Source organism: Petaurus breviceps, unplaced genomic scaffold (genome assembly GCF_028583685.1).
Source record: "Petaurus breviceps papuanus isolate PSGF00001 unplaced genomic scaffold, PetGlider_PUasm1.0 229, whole genome shotgun sequence".
NCBI lineage: Eukaryota > Metazoa > Chordata > Mammalia > Diprotodontia > Petauridae > Petaurus > Petaurus breviceps.
In genome coordinates this window covers 5284859-5301185 of record NW_027185903.1, presented here as the reverse complement: position 1 = coordinate 5301185, position 16327 = coordinate 5284859, and the positions used below count along the sequence as shown (strand labels likewise).

The 16327-nt window shown below is 35.4% G+C and overlaps 1 long non-coding RNA gene across 1 annotated transcript in view; it reads left to right on the top strand.

The window, feature by feature from the left end:
• Window positions 1–9820, top strand: part of LOC138167369 (uncharacterized) — a 31940-nt gene extending 22120 nt beyond the window's left edge. Inside the window, exons 3-4 of the long non-coding RNA XR_011169871.1 lie at window positions 6623–6754; window positions 9447–9820. This is a non-coding gene — a long non-coding RNA (uncharacterized lncRNA). The remainder of the gene's footprint in view (window positions 1–6622; window positions 6755–9446) is intronic.
• Window positions 9821–16327: the final 6507 nt, after the last annotated feature.

Here is a 16327-nt window from a genome sequence, read left to right as displayed (position 1 = left end):
CTTCCTTCCTTCCTTCCTTCCTTCCTTCCTTCCTTCCTTCCTTCCTTTCTTTCTTTCTTTCTTTCTTTTTCTTTCTTTCTCTCTCTTTTTGGAGGAGGGAAGGCAGGGCAGTTAGAGTTAAGTGACTTGCCCAAGGTCACACAGCTAGTAAGTGTTAAGTGTCTGAGGCCAGATTTGAACTCAGGTCCTCCTGACCCCAGGGCCAGTGCTCTATTCACTGCACCACCTAGCCACTCCACCTATCCTTTCTTGGCTTCAGTTTCTTCAGTGAGTGGTTTGAATTGTTGTTGTTTGCCCTTTGTTTTTCATTTTGTTTTTTCCCTCCAAGCCCTTAAGAGTACCTTATTTTTTTCCAATTAAGTATATAGTTTTCAACATTCATTTTTATAAGATTTTACGTTCCAGATTTTTCTCTGGCCATCCTTATTCTCCTCACTCCACAAGAAAGTAAACAATGTGATATAGGTTATACATGTACAATACTGTTAAACACATTTCTACATTTGCCATGTTGTGAAAGAAGAACCAGAATAAAAGGGGAAAACCGTAAGAAAGAAAAAAAAAAGGAAATAGTATGCTTCAATCTGCATTCAGACTCCATAGTTCTTTCTCTGGATGTGGATAACATTTTCCATCATGAGTCTTTTGGAATTGTCTTATTGCTGTGAAGAGCAAAGCCTATCATAGTTGATCATGACACAATGTTGCTATTACTGATACGATGTTCTCCTGGTTCTACTCACTTCATTCTGTGTCAGTTCATGTAAGTTTTCCCAGGTTTTTCTGAAACCTGCTTGCTCTCATTTCTTATAGAACAATAGTATTCCATTACATTCATATACCACAATTTGTTCTGCTACTCCCATATTTGTGGGCATCCCCTCAATTTCTAATTCTTTTCTACCACAAAAAGAGCTGCTATAAATATTCTTGTACATGTGAGTCCTTTTCCATTTTTTATGATCTCTTTGGGATACAGACCTTCTAATAGTATTGCTGGATCAAAGTGTATGAGTTTTTATAGCCCTTTGTGCATAGTTCCATATTGCTGTCCAGAATGGTTGGATCACTTCCCAACTCCACCAGCAGTTGCATTAGTGTTCCAGTTTTCCCACATCTTCTCCAACATTTATCATTGTCCTTTACTGTCATATTAGCCAATCAGATAGGTATAAGGTAGTATCTCATAGTTGTTTTAATTTTAATTTCTCTGATGCATAGTAATTTAAAACACTTTTTCATACAACTATAGATAGTTTAATTTTTTTCCTCTGAAAACTGTCTGTTCATATGCTCTGACCATTTATCAATTTGTGAATGGCTTGTATTCTTATAAATTTGACTCAATTCTTTATATATTTGAGAAATGAGGTCTTTATCAGAAACACTGGCTGAAAAAAAAATTGTTTCCTAGATATTTCTGCTTTTCTTCTAATCTTAGTTGTATTGGTTTTGTTTGTGTAAAACCTTTTTAATTTAATGTAATCCAAATTATTCGTTTTGAATTTTATAGTGTTTTCTATCTCTTGTTTGGTCATAAATTCTTCCCCTCTCCATAGATCCAACATAAACTATTTCTTGCTCTCCTAATTTGCTTATGGTATCACCTTTTTGCATCTAAATCATGTACCCATTTGACCTTATCTTGGTATAAGGTGGAAGATGTTGGTCTATGCCTAGTTTCTGCCCTACTATTTTCCTAGCAGTTTTTGTCACATAGTGAGTTATTATCCCCAAAGCTAAAGTTTTTTGTTTGTCAAACAGTAAATGACTATAGTCATAGACTACCATGACTTGTTTACCTAACCTATTCCACTGATCCACCACTCTATATATTACCAGCAAAGCCCAGCAGCAAGAGATAGAAGGAGAAATTCCATTTAAAATAACTATAGGCAATATAAAACATTTGAGAGTCTACCCACCAAGACAAACCCAGAAACGGTATGAACACAATTACAAAACACTTTTCACATAAATAAAGTCAAATCTAAACAACTGGAAAAATATCAATTGCTCATGAGTAGGCTGAGCTAATATAATAAAAATGACAATTCTACATAAATTAATTTACTTATTCAGTGTCATACCAATCAAGCTACCAAAAAGTATTTTATAGAGCTAGAAAAAAATAACAAAATTCATCTGGAAGAACAAAAGGTCAAGTATGTCAAGGGAATTAATGGAAAAATGCAAAGGAAAGTGGGCTAGCCATACCAGATCTAAAACTATATTATGAAGTGGTAATAATTAAAACTGTTTGGTACTGGCTAAGAAATAGAGTGGTGGATCAGTGGAATACGTTAGGTACAGAAGTCACAGTAGTCCATGACTATAGCTATTTACTGTTTGACAAACCAAAAAAAAACAAAAAACTCTAGCTTCAGGAATAAGCACTCACTATTTGACAAAAACTGCTGAGAAAACTGGAAAATAATAGGGCAGAAACTAGGCATAGACCAACATCGCCCACCATATACCAAGATAACATCAAAATGGGTACATAATTTAGATGCAAAAGGTGATACCATAAACAAATTAGGAGAGCAAGAAATAGTTTATGTGTTGGAACTATGGCGAGGGGAAGAATTTATGACCAAACAAGAGATAGAGAACACTATAAAATTCAAAATGAATAATTTTGATTACATTAAATTAAAAAGATTTTACACAAACAAAACCAATGCAGCCAAGATTAGAGGAAAAGTAGAAATGTATAGGAAACAATTTTTTCAGCCAGTGTTTCTGATATAGGTCTCATTTCTCAAATATATAAAGAACTGAGTCAAATTTATAAGAATACAAGCCATTTACAAATTGATAAATGGTCAGAGTATATGAACACATTTTTCAGAGGAAAAATTTAAAGCTATCTCTAGTCATATGAAAAAGTGTTCTAAATCACTATTGATTAGAGAAATGAAAATTAAAACAACTATGACGTGCCACCTCATACCTATCTGATTGGCTAATGTGACAGAAAAAGAAAATGATAAATATTGGAGAAGATATGGGAAAACTAGAACACTAATGCTACCACTGGTGGAGTTATGAACTGATCCAACCCTTTTGGAGCGCAATATGGAACTATGCCAATGGGCTATAGAAATCTGCATACCCTTTGATCCCGTAATACCACTTCTATGTCAGTATTCCAAAGAGATCATAAAAAATGGGAAATGACCCACATGTACAAAAATATTTATCATAGTTCTTTTTGTGGTCAAAAATTGGAAATTTGAGGGGATGCTTACCAAATGGGGAATAGTTGAACAAGTTATGATATGTGAATGTTATGGAATACTTTTGTTCTGTAAGAGCTGATGAGCAGGCAGATTTCAGAAAAAACCTGGAAAGACTTACATGAAATGATGCTAAGTGAAGTGAGCAGAACCAGGAGAACATTGTACCAGTAATAGCAACATTGTGTCATGATCAACTATGATAGACTTAACTATTCTCAGCAATAAGCCAATTTCAAAAGACTCATGATAGAAAATGCTATCCACATCCAGAGAAAGAACTATGAAGTTTGAATGAAACATACTGTTTTCTCTTTTTTGTTGTTTTTTCTTTTTCATGGTTTTCCCCTTTTGTTCTGATTAACATGACATGTGGAAATATGTTTAACGTGATTTTACATGTATAACATATCAGATTGCTTGCTGTCTTGGGAAGGCAGAAGGGACAAAAAATGGAAACTCAAAAATTTACAAAAATTAATGTTAAAAACTATCTTTACATGTATTTGGAAAAAATAAAATACTATAATGGGGGTGAAAAAGGTCCTCCAACCTACCCATCAGGTCCTTCCTGGGTCACACATGTGACCAAAACCATTTTTCAATAAAGTTATTTTAAAAATTGTGAGCACTGAACAACTCACTCAAGCCTCTGTTTATGGAGTGATTAAATCTGTCCTTGAATACTCCAACATTGAATAAATGCAGGTGCTGGTCAGGAATCTTAACTGGCTATGCCAAGATGTACTTCAGGATTCTCCCTTCTGTGCAGTAAAGTTAAGGAAACCTATCATCATCTATGCACTTTATTAAGCTCCCAGAATTCTTGCTAAAGCAATAGAAAACAAATACGTCTCATGTATGTAGCTGAAGTCCTACCCCTCTTCCAGATGTTCCACCTGATACACAGTAAGCTATACTGTCCCCGTGCTCCCACCACCATGGGGTGTGTAGATATTGTTCCTCTTATCTCCTACCCTAAATATCACTTAAACAGTCTCTGATGCTGTGCTTCTATTGCTATTCATGTTTATTCAAAAAAGCCTTGTGCTGACCCATTCCCATCTCCAGCTGGAAGTTATTTCTGTTGTCATGGCAACAGTGCTGTTGCTTCTTCTCAGTGCCTCACTCCATTCTCTAGTTGTTTTGACCAATTCTGTATTTTTGTATTCCTGTGCTCTTGTAGTTAACCATCTTCCTCCTCTTAGTGTCTGATGAATCTCATGTATCAGTCCTGAGGACTGAGGACTACTATTTCTTCCTCTCTTCCTCCTGTCTCTCTTTGTGCCCTTTAGATAATATGATTATCAAAGCATATATGTGTATGTACATATATATATATGTATACACAAATAGAAACAGATACATATATACACAGTTATACGTGTATACATATATACATATACATGTTATGCACATATATACATATATTAAAACAAAGCTAGTGAAGTTATCAGAAGTACCTTGAAGTGTCCTCTACTTTATATCCTTATAACCAAGCCAGTCCTTGTCCAAGTTTCCTTCCTTTCCCCTACATCTTACTGGTCTTAGCCATTTTAACGTATCAAGAAGCACAATGTGATTAATTGTCGAATGATGGTTATAGACAATGAATATTACAAGTTAATGGGAAAAATAGTCATTGTGGACTGAGGTAACCCCAGAATGTTTCATGGAGGATATTACTCTCAAGTTGGTTCTTGAAGAATTGGTAGGATTTGAATAGGAAGAAAGCCAGAGTAGGATAGGTAATACAGGGATCAGCCAATAGTCTTTCCACTGCCATATGCTGCCCCTCATACCATGCTAGGCACTATGGCTATAAAGGCAAAAAAAAAATTGCTCCATACTCTCAAGAAGCTTACATGAGATCAAAGTTCTACATCTGGAAGTTATTTTCAAAGGTTCTTTCCTAATTTAGAGTTATCATATCTATATCTATAGCATGCCTCTGTAGTGTTTCTGTCTCCTCCTCTTAGCCCAGACCCATAGGTTCACTTCTTAAAGTCTCAGCCTCTTAGACAATTATGAAAGACAGCATGATCATCCAAGGCAAGTAACATGTTCTTCTGTACTTCTTTCTAAGAACACTTAGAAAGGATTTCAGGATAAAAAACTGAGTAACTTCTTTGATACAGTGTATGCTTACTTAAGCTGTTATTTTTAACAAGCGAAATGTAAACAAAAGAAATGTAGGTTATATTTACATGTAGATTTTATAACTTTGTATTCATATTTTGATTGGACTTTTATCAGAAAACTGTCAGTTCTTGCAAGTTACTAACCTATCTAAGCAAAGATTTCATCTACATTGGTGGAGGATTTTCCTGCACTGGGCATTCCACAAGCTGACAAAAATCAGAGGTCCTTGAAAGACTGAGCTATCACCTTCAAAGGATATAAAGGTTTTACTTCATTCAAATATGCTGGAACCATGTGGTTTCCAGAAAATTACAATAGTAATTGTAATTTTATAGTAACAATAGAAAAGTAAGATTTGGCATTAGATTTCTTTTCATAGAATTTTTTTAGAAGTATACATAAAATAAGGTATATTTTTACCTATACTGTAATATCCTCCACCTCTGATTAGCTCTGTCTTTAGTTTGTGTTATATGGATACCACTCCCTCTAATGGTAAGGGAATTTGAAGATCTTCCCTGCCCTTAATGGGCCTCACTTGGAGCCCAACAAGAGAAGCTTGCTTAGGGGAGGCTTGTTTTTCAGGAGGGCTTTCACACCTTTTGTTACTTTTTAATTAGGCAGTGACTCACAAAGGTTGTGATGTCTTCTGACCCTGGAGAGGCCTATACACTCCTTCAGGTGAGGTTTTGCTTTGGGGTTTGCTTATGGGGAGAGTTGCATGATTTGGCCAGATGAGACTCTGGGCAGCCTATGAGCCCCCTGGCTTTGAAAACCAAGATGTTGGTGCTTCTCTCTCTGCTAACTAACTATGTAGGTATGTGATGGTCAGACAGCTAGAAGCCCTGTCTGTTGTTCTGTTTAATTGTGTTATTTTCTCTGTCTATATTTTTTGTCTGCTTGTAACTTCTGTTTGTATTTTCTCTGAAGTTCAGGGTGTTGACTTTTCTCCCTGAACTAGGTAAATAATATATGTTTAATAAACAAAGATTGTTAGCTCTTTTTGAATTGCTTTCCTTTAGAAAAGCAGATCAAAGAACCTGTACAAGCAGCCATCCTGGGTATGCTAGGGTGCTTGCTGCCAACCCCCCCCCCCCAAGAAATAGGCAATTTAAGTCTGAAAAAAATCTGATGTGAATTGATCTGTATATTTAAGCTTTTCTTAAATACAGAGTCATAATAAAAATAATTTCTTTTTCTTTTACCCTACATATCTTACTTTGTGGATAATAATCTAGCTAATCATTAGATGAGCCAACTATTTGAGTACTAATGCCTTTGCTGATGATGCTACTGTCTGAAAGCCCTTTGACCTGGACTCCTGAACAAGAATGATTACGAAGTAATAGATTGAGTCCAAGAGAACAGAGGTGAGTGCAATGGATTCCAGGGCTCTTTACCTAGAGTTATCTGGAGCCAGCTTCTGATTCTGTGCCAGTGGTGGCATAGAGGCTGAAGACTGAGATAAGACTCCTACATCTGTTCTAGTACAAATTTCATACCCAGGAAGCATCCCTAGGGAATTCTTAAAGTTTCTCCACATTTAGATCCAGGTCGGGGGGGTGGGGGGGAGAGGGAAGCATTTTAGCAAGTAGAATGGACACAGTGTCTTCTGGTCATTACTGTTTGCCTGCTCAACTCTTTGTAGCAGTAATGTAGGTACTTGATGGATACTATTTCCAATTACCCAGGGAATTGCCACCAAAAGAAAGCATATTATCTAATTCTGGCTATCACATTCACTACAATTTTTAAGTAACTGACTTAAGCAAGCAACTAATTGCAAAATGATCTGGGAATAGAGAAGATTGGCTAAAATTCTATGTAAAGGGGCAGCCAGCTAGCACAGCAAGTAAGAGCACCGGCCCCAGAGTCGGGATGACCTGGGATCAAACCCGGGCTCTGATACTTAGCACCACACCCAGAAATAACTGGCTGTGTAATCTTGAGCAAGTTACTTAACCCCAATTGCTTTAAAAATAATAAAATAAAATAAAATTCTACGTAAAGCCAAATGCCTAAATGAAGGATAGACAACTTCACTAGCAATTCTTTCCTGCTTAGTCATCTATACTATTTCACAATGTTAATAATAAGCCCACCAGATTTTCTTTCTTTTATGACATTCAGACTTGGGAAAGAACCAGTAAAACTGCATTAAATATACATATCTATATTAGTGAAGGAATTTTATTAGTTTAATATTAAACTATTTTGAGGGAGGAAATGTTATTACATATTTAAATGTTATTAATAAGATATCTCTCCTAGGCATAATTTCCTGTATATTAAATTCTTTCTGTGTGGTTAATGAAAAGAGCCTTACTCCAGCGTCACTAGCCCTGCCTTCATTAAATCCATGCCTTTAATGTTTAATACATATTTGACCTTGGGCAAATCACTTAAGCTTTCTGGGCTTCAGTTTCCTCATCTATGAAAGGAAGGCTTCATATATGGCCTCTGATGTCTCTTCCATATCAAAATCTTTGTTTTCCATATAAGATGTTTGAAGCTTCTCTAAAGCAATAATTTAGATGCATGATGAAATACATTGGTTGTCTGTAAAATACTGCTTTTTACTTTCAAAGTCCATATACACGTATGTGTGCATATATATGTACACATACACACACACACATATATATATATATAAATCAAGATTATTTATTAGAACTGTGTTATGAAGCTCATAAGAAGAAAACTCTTTACTTTGTGTGAATATTCCATACTATGACCTAATTAATCAAGTGGATAAGGGAAAAATATAGAATTGAGTTTTCCTATAAAGTATCATGTAGCATAATGTGATCTTGGACAGACTTTGAGAGATAGCAAAGGATAGAAGGGCCTATTGTGCTATGGTCCATAGGGTCGCAAAGAGTCAGACATGACTGAATGAACAGCAAGTATTTCATGATAAGAAGCAAGAAATTGGGAAATAGGCCTGGGGTGTTAAAGTTGGTAGCAGTATGATATGATTACTTGTAGCACTATTTGAAAAGTTTACATTAAAAGAAAGGCCCATTGATTGTAAAATAGTTTTTTTTAATGTGTTACATCAATGTAATAGTTATAGTTCTATAACGTAAGAAAGGATGAATATGAAGAATTGTATGACTGATGCAAAGTTAGGTAAGCAGAATCAGGAAAACAATATATCCAATAACTACCACAATGTAAGTAAAATAACAACAACAACAAAAACCTCAACAAACTAAATGCTGAAAAATTATGATGATCAAAGTTGACGCTAAAGAAGATAGAAGGAAATGTTTTCCTTTTCTTTGCAGGGGGACTGACTGTGGAACATTGCATACTTTGTCATATTTTGTTAATATGTCTGTTTTGCTGAACTATTTTTTCCTCTCTTTCCGACCTAGCACAGCTCTAATTCACGCAATTGCTAAGATAGTAGTAAAGGCAATGTAATTGGGTTTTAGATGGTGGGCAAGTGGATGAGTCAACTTCACCCAGCAGTTCTGAAAAATGAACACATTTTTCTCCCATACTGGATCTGCTTTCAGTCACCACATACACACAGGGCAAAACAGAGTTTCTACTGGTGATTTGTAGAAGATGGTCAGAGTTTGGTGTCCATGCAGCTGCATAGTGCTTCAGAAAGAAGAAAAGAAGGATCATATCACAATGATGTCACACAGCTGCACTGGTTTCTTGTTCCTGGGTGACTTCCTCTTTTGTGGTTAGGACCATGGTCAAATGCACACACAAGTCATAAGTAGCCTTCCTTGAGGGAAAGAGTGAAAGAGAAAGTCTTTTAGAGTGTGCTGGTATACTCAGCCTGCATTGTATGTCTACAAATGACCTTGTCCTATGAGTACCCTTGTGCGGCTGGTCTTATGTCCGAGACATTAGTACACATTGTACCCCTGGATAGTGTCTTGTGATGAGTTCATACAAAAGGATCAGCAAAGGCTGTATGTCTCATTTATATCTTCTCAAATCACCATCCCTCCCCTCTTCCATCACAACTACAGAGTCTGATAGATGAATAATAATATTAAATTTTTTGATAACTCTAATTTTGTCCATTTGTATTTGTAGACCTCAGAAGCTGGAAAAACCAAGAGGGGAACAATTTGATGCTCTGTTCCCAGGAGAGTACAAGAGTTACACTTTAATGAGAAATGGAGGAAACAGAATGAAGGGAAATAATAGTGGACTAATTATAAATAAGGAGGTTCAAGTCATCACTCTGTCATTAATTAGCCATAAGATTTTAGGTATATCACTTAGCTTTTCCTGGGTTCAGCTCTCCATCTATAAAGTGAAGTAATTTAATTGTAAGATCTTGAAGGTATTGCATTAACTCCCAGGGATCCAACAAGATGTACTCTAGACTGAAAATAGGATGAATTTGGATTTCTGGACAGACATGTCCAGATCTAAAAGAAGTCCATAAGATTTAATCCCAAAAAGCTACAGAATGCTAGACTTTGAATTTACTTCCTACTTATAATTGCTATCTCATGTATAGGTTGCACTATGATGCATAAAACTTTTACTGCCTGTTGTTAAAATAGTTTTTATTGCAGTCTAAATATGTGTAGAAAATTGGTTGCTGTCAAAAGGATTAACTGTGAAATGGAATGTAAGCGTAAAAGTTGGGCTAAGTTTCAGCTAGACTAATTGCCACAAGAAAGAACTCATAGCCCTCAGGGGGTGCCAGCCAAGGAATAGAACATGTGCTGTTGGTATATAGAATTCTGGCAAAGAAGCCAATAATGAAGAGGGTAATGCTTCTGCCAATATAAAAAGAAGAAAAATAATTGATACTTTGCTTCTGATTGCACTGCTTGTAGCTTGGGGAAGTGGTAGCTACCACAACAGAGAAGTGTTTTGCAACCCTGGGGATTGCATATGACAAAATTCTACAACCATCTGAGTTAAAAGAAAAGTTTTATGGAGTAAATCAGTATGCCAAAGAAGCTCTTTTTATAACCTGGGCTGCTTGAATGTGAGTAAGCAAAAATCAACTTACCTACTGAAAACTTCAGAAGCTAAAGAGCTTTTTGGAAGCAAAAAGCATTTAAAATAATCACAAAATCAGATGTTTATTGAAAGGATAAATGATAGTGAGTTTAATCAGCATGTGAAAAAATTAATCTTTAGAGGATATAGGTATGAAATTTTTCTGATTTCAGAATTAAAAACATGATGTCTAGCAGTAGGTTGGAAAACATCTCATATGGATTTATTGAAGAAAGGGGTGTCTAGACAGACATATCCAGAGCTAAAAGAATTCCATAAGATTTAATCCCAAAAAGCTACAGAAAGCTAGCCTTTGAATTTGCTTCCTACTCATAATTGCTGTCTCATATGTAGATTGCATTGTGATGCATAAAACTTTTACTGTCTGTTGTTAAAATAGTTTATCAAAATGGGGAAGACTTTTAGAATCAGACAATGGAAGCTCCTTGAGGGTAGAGACTGGCTAGTTTTTAATCTTTATATGTCCAGATGTTTACACATAAATACTTAATAAGTGCTCGTTGCATTAAATTTCATTGAATTAAAGGAAGCAGGAAAAAAGGGTGAATATAGTGAATGAGATGTATAATAAATGAAAATATGCAAGGGTATGAACTGTTTCAAGTGACTGAGTACATAGTGTCAGTGAGCAAGGAAAATCTATCTAGATAGATTGGCTTTTAATTAGGTATAGCTGGAGAGCTTATTAATGTAAAGTTAAAATAGTCTAGTTGTAGCAGTCTTCACAATGGGAGAGTTTCCCAGGTCTTTCAATTGCAAAATTTTATGACAAAAGAATCTTGCTGCTTGGATCTATATTCTGTTTTGGAGCTATTTAATAGACACCTTCAGAGCAGAGAAATGACCAGGAGATGCAAAGGTGAGGAGGTAATAGATCATGGGATTATAGATTTATATAGCTGGAATGGAAGTCACCAAGTCCAATCCTCCGTTCTCCTCCCCATTATACAAATGAGGAAAATGAGGCCTAGAGTGGTCAAGTGACTTGCCCAGAATCAACCCACAAATAAATGTCTGAGTCAGGATTTAAGCTTAGGTCTTGCTGATTTCAAGTCCAATACTCAATTCATGATACCATGCTGTCTCTTGATAAGCTTCCTTTTAGATTTTCTTAGGAAATTGACTTCTAAAGATATTTTCTTTGCTTTTAAAGATGAATAATGGTAATATGGATACCATGATTTTGTAACATCTGTAAAACTCTAGTAAAAATTATAAATTGGAGGACACTGCATCTAACATATTGACTAGCTTAGCAGCTGTTATATACAAAAAACTTCTGCAAAATTTTGCAAAACAACAACCAAAAAAAAAAAACCTCAACACTAGATGAGACAATATTAACTGGAGTCTAGGGGCATCTAATGTCACTAGACCTCAAAGAGTATGTCAAAACATTGCTTAGCATCAGACAATGGGCTTAATGGTTTTATGTGTAGATTTTATGATGTTATGATGGGATTTGGGCATAATATATTCATAATATTATTGCTAAACAACATTCTTTGGGGTAATGTTATGCAGGCAATGCTTTTGTCAAATTAAAAGAACAAAGCTTTGTGTCATTGCATATACCAAAAGACTAATGAAAATGAAGCTGTCTGGCTCACAAGTTAGAGTTTTGAAATGAGTAGTTTGGTACAATTTCATGTCCTTCTCTGTGGAGTAGCAGTCAGAATTATATCAGACAGTAACTTTTTAATAAAGATTTATATGCTAACTACCACCAACCTGGATGTGCCAGGATGAATATCTGTTTTTCTTTTGCATAAATTTGAGTTATTTCAGAGGCTAAGAAAAATGAATATGGATACTGATTTCACTTGCCTAGGGATGGAATGAAAAAAAAATGGAAAGAGACAGCAAAGGAGAAAGAACTGCCAGAATGTTCCTTAAAAATCAAGAAAAGTTTATTGTATGGAAGCACTGAATGATGAAGTCTTTGGGGGTATTATGTAGGTCCAGGCTGAAATTCATTGAAGACTAAAATAGATTTAATCAAAAGAGAAAAATAGGGAAAATACACTATGCATCAGCCATATTTATCAAGATTGTTTTGGCCTATTTGAAACAACTAGATAATATAAGGTGGGAATATTACTATGGAGTAGGAATTAAGTTGGTGGACTTGGAAAAATATGGAAAGACTTGTATTTATAATGGAAGAGGTTATCTACCCTCAAAGAAGCAGAGGATAAGTAAATATAGTACAGTCTTATATACATGCATATGAATGAATATATCTGTATATGACTATGCTTATTGATATCTAAGTATATGTATGTGTAAGTGTATGTACGGATCTCTTTTTATGTATCTGCATGTGTATATGTCTCTATATATGTATGTATGTGTAGGTATATTTGCACTTAATTGTGCCTGCTTCGGGGGAGAGAGGAAAAAAGAGCAAAGTAAAAAGTGCACAGCAGAGAACAAAAGAACTTATAAGAAAGCAAAGAAAAAATGGACACCTCTTAACACAGTATGGAGTATTAATTATAAAGACTTCCTTGAAATGGAAATTTATTGCTGCATATTTTGAATCCTCTCTCATATTCTGCTGCACATATGGCAATTTAAAAAATCTTTTATATTTTGTATTATATTATTTATTTTGTATTATCAAAAGTTTGTTTCTTTCTTTTCTTATTTTGTATTTAAGTTTAAAATAAAAAAATTGCAAATGAAAAAAGTTCATGGAAGGAAGGAAGGAAGGAGGGAAGGAAGGAAGGAAGGAAGGAAGGAAGGAAGGAAGGAAGAAGGAAAGGAAAGGTTTTTATTCTTCATTCTTGAAGATGACCATGACATCAGGAAGGTGAGGCCATGACTTGCAAGTGAATTGGAGTTAAGTGAGGGAGGGCTGTGCAAAGTTACCAGCCTCACTTTCTCTTCCTTAATTCCTCAAATCCTACAACATCATCTAAATTTAAAGGAGTGAATGAGCAAAGATTATCAAGCATTTACTATTTTTAAAGCACCATGCTAAATGTTGAGGTTTCAAATGGAAAAGCAAGACAACCCTTGCACTCAAGGAGCTTACATTTTAATGGTGGAAATATCACTTAGAGGAGGTTCAGCTTCATGTCAGATGGAGGGGCTTTATGGTCCTCTGGGTATGGGTGCAAAACAAGTGATTATGCTTCTTCTTTCATGTAATTTTCACTGATCAAGTCATGCCAGTTTTTGGTGTTGAGCCATCTTACAATGCCAAGAACATTGGTGATAAACATTATATTATTCTATCTGTAATGTTCCTTTCAAATCTTGTTTATTAAGAAAATATACTAAGACTATGAAACTTTTTTTTGAGTGACTACTTAAGCAATACGAGGCAATGGAAAATATATTGGATTAAGAGTCAGAGACCTAGATATGTGACTGTGGGTAAGTCACTTAACTGAGCTTTAGTTTCCTTGTCTGTAAAATGGGTACAATAATACATGTAAGTTCTACTACACAGGATTGCTAAAACAACATATATATACATACATACATACCATATTTCCCCGATAATAAGACACTGTCTTATTAATATTTTTGGACAGAAAAACATCAGAGGGCTTATTTTCAGGGGAGGGCTTATTTTAATGAACATTGAGAGCAATTTTAATAAACAGGTAAATGTGAACAAAAAAAGTACCTTTATTCAATAATCAAATCACTGGGGAAGAACAGGATGACGCGCTCACTGCTGCAGCTCTGATTGGATGCAGCTTGGAGCACGGCATGCGTTTCACCCCGGGGGGGGGGGGGACGGTGCATACAGAGGGTACCGTAATGTAGCGGGTAGCGCAGGGGATCACCTTCACTACAGTAGCAATCTCAATAGGGCTTATTTTCGGGGGAGGGCTTATTTTAGAGGAATCTTACACAGTAAGGGGAGGGCTTATTTTCGGGATAGGTCTTATCATCGGGGAAACACAGTACATATATATGTATGCATATTCTCTTACTCATATCACTTTTCTCTTTTAAATGATGGTGGTAATGTCTATTATACCTATTATAATTATAAAGACTTCCTTGAAATGGAAATTTATTGCTGCATATTTTGAATCATCTCTCATATTCTGCTGTACATATGGCAATTAAAAAATCTTTTGTATTTTGTATTATCTTATTTATTTTGTATTTGCATTATCAAAAGTTTGTTTTTTTCTTTTCTTATTTTGTATTTAAGTTTAAAATAAAAAAATTGTAAATGAAAAAAGTTCATAGAAGAAAGGAAGGAAGAAGGAAAGGAAAGTTGTTTATCCTTTGATCTTGAAGAAGACCATGACAACAGGAAGATGAGGCCATGACTCGTGAGCAAATTGGATTTAAGTGAGGGAGGGCTGTACAAAGTCACCAGCCTCACTTTCTCTTCCTTAATTCCTCAAATTTGTAAAGATAAAATAGGATGTTTTATATAAAGCAACTTGCAAATCTTATGGTGACAATGAATGAATAAATCATTTATTAAGTACTTACCATGTGCAAAGCACTGTATTGGGGATACAGATAGAAAAATAAGACAGCCCTTGGTCTCAAGGAGCTCACATTCCAAAGGGAAAAGACAACACATATGGAATATTTCAGTTATGAGATGGAGAAGTCCCATGGTCCTTAGAGTACAGCATCAAAGCAGATATTAATGCCTCTTCAATGTCAATTCCACTGATAAGATCATATTTGTTTCTGATGTTGTTCTGAATTAAGTACCAGATTTTTTTATGACCAAAGGGTAATCAAACTGCAAACCAGCAATACCATTACTAGCTATGTATCTCAAAGAGATCATAAAAAAAGGGAAAAAGACCCACATGTACAAAAATATTTATAGTAGCTCTTTTTGTGGTGGCAACAAATTGGAAATTGAGGGGCTATCCCTCAACTGGGGAATGGCTGAACAAGTTGTTGTATATGAATGTAATGGAATACAACTATGCTATAAGAAATGATAAACAGGCAGATTTCAGAAAGAACCTGGAAAGACTTATATGAACTGATGCTGAGTGAAGTGAGCAGAACCAGGAGAATACTGTGCACAATAACAGCAATATCATGTGATGATTAACTATGATAGACTTAGCTCTTCTCAGCAATATAATGATCTAAGACAATTCCAAAAGACTCATAATGGAAAATATCCATATCCAGAGAGTCTGAATGCAGATCAAAGCATGCTTTTTTTTCCATGTGTGTGTATGTGTGTGTTTCCTTTTGGTCTGTTTCTTCTCTCACAATATGACTGATATGGAAATATGTTTACATGATTGCACATATATAACCTTTATCAAATTACTATTTTAACCTCCTTAAAAAGCGGGGGGGGAGGGAGAAAGTTTGGAACTCAAAATTTATAAAATATATTAAAATTGTCTTTATGTGTGAAGGAAATTATGATTTTCATATTAGTTGATATGATATGTATAATGAATATACTAATAATTTAGATTTCTCAGTTGCCTTTTCTGGCTTGGGAGTCAGAAACTCTCAATGCAGCTTGAAATGATCAACCAAACCTTTGACAACACCCTCACAATCATTATAGTCCTGTGCCTTTGTACCTTAAGTGAAGCAAATTGAAGATTGTAGATCCTGTTCCCATCACAGAATGCTGGTCCTCTTCCCCACCAAGTAACGACCCCCAAGACTCTAAACAATCAACTTGAGAACTGTCCCCACAGGACTCAAGAACACCTATATTGTCTTGTACTTGTGGGCTTTTAGTGAGAAACCACTCAGACTCTGGAAATTATCCACCTCCCTCCACTTTTCCCACTTGTGATTTATGTATATAAACTGTGCCTTCACTCCAGCATGTCGAACTCTCCTCAGGGAAACTTCAAAAGGTCTGAAGACCACATTCACCACTCTTAAAGTAACTATTTATTTCTTGGCACTTCTTTTTCTGTTCTGCATTGTGAGGCTCTAGCTATTCACAGGTTAGA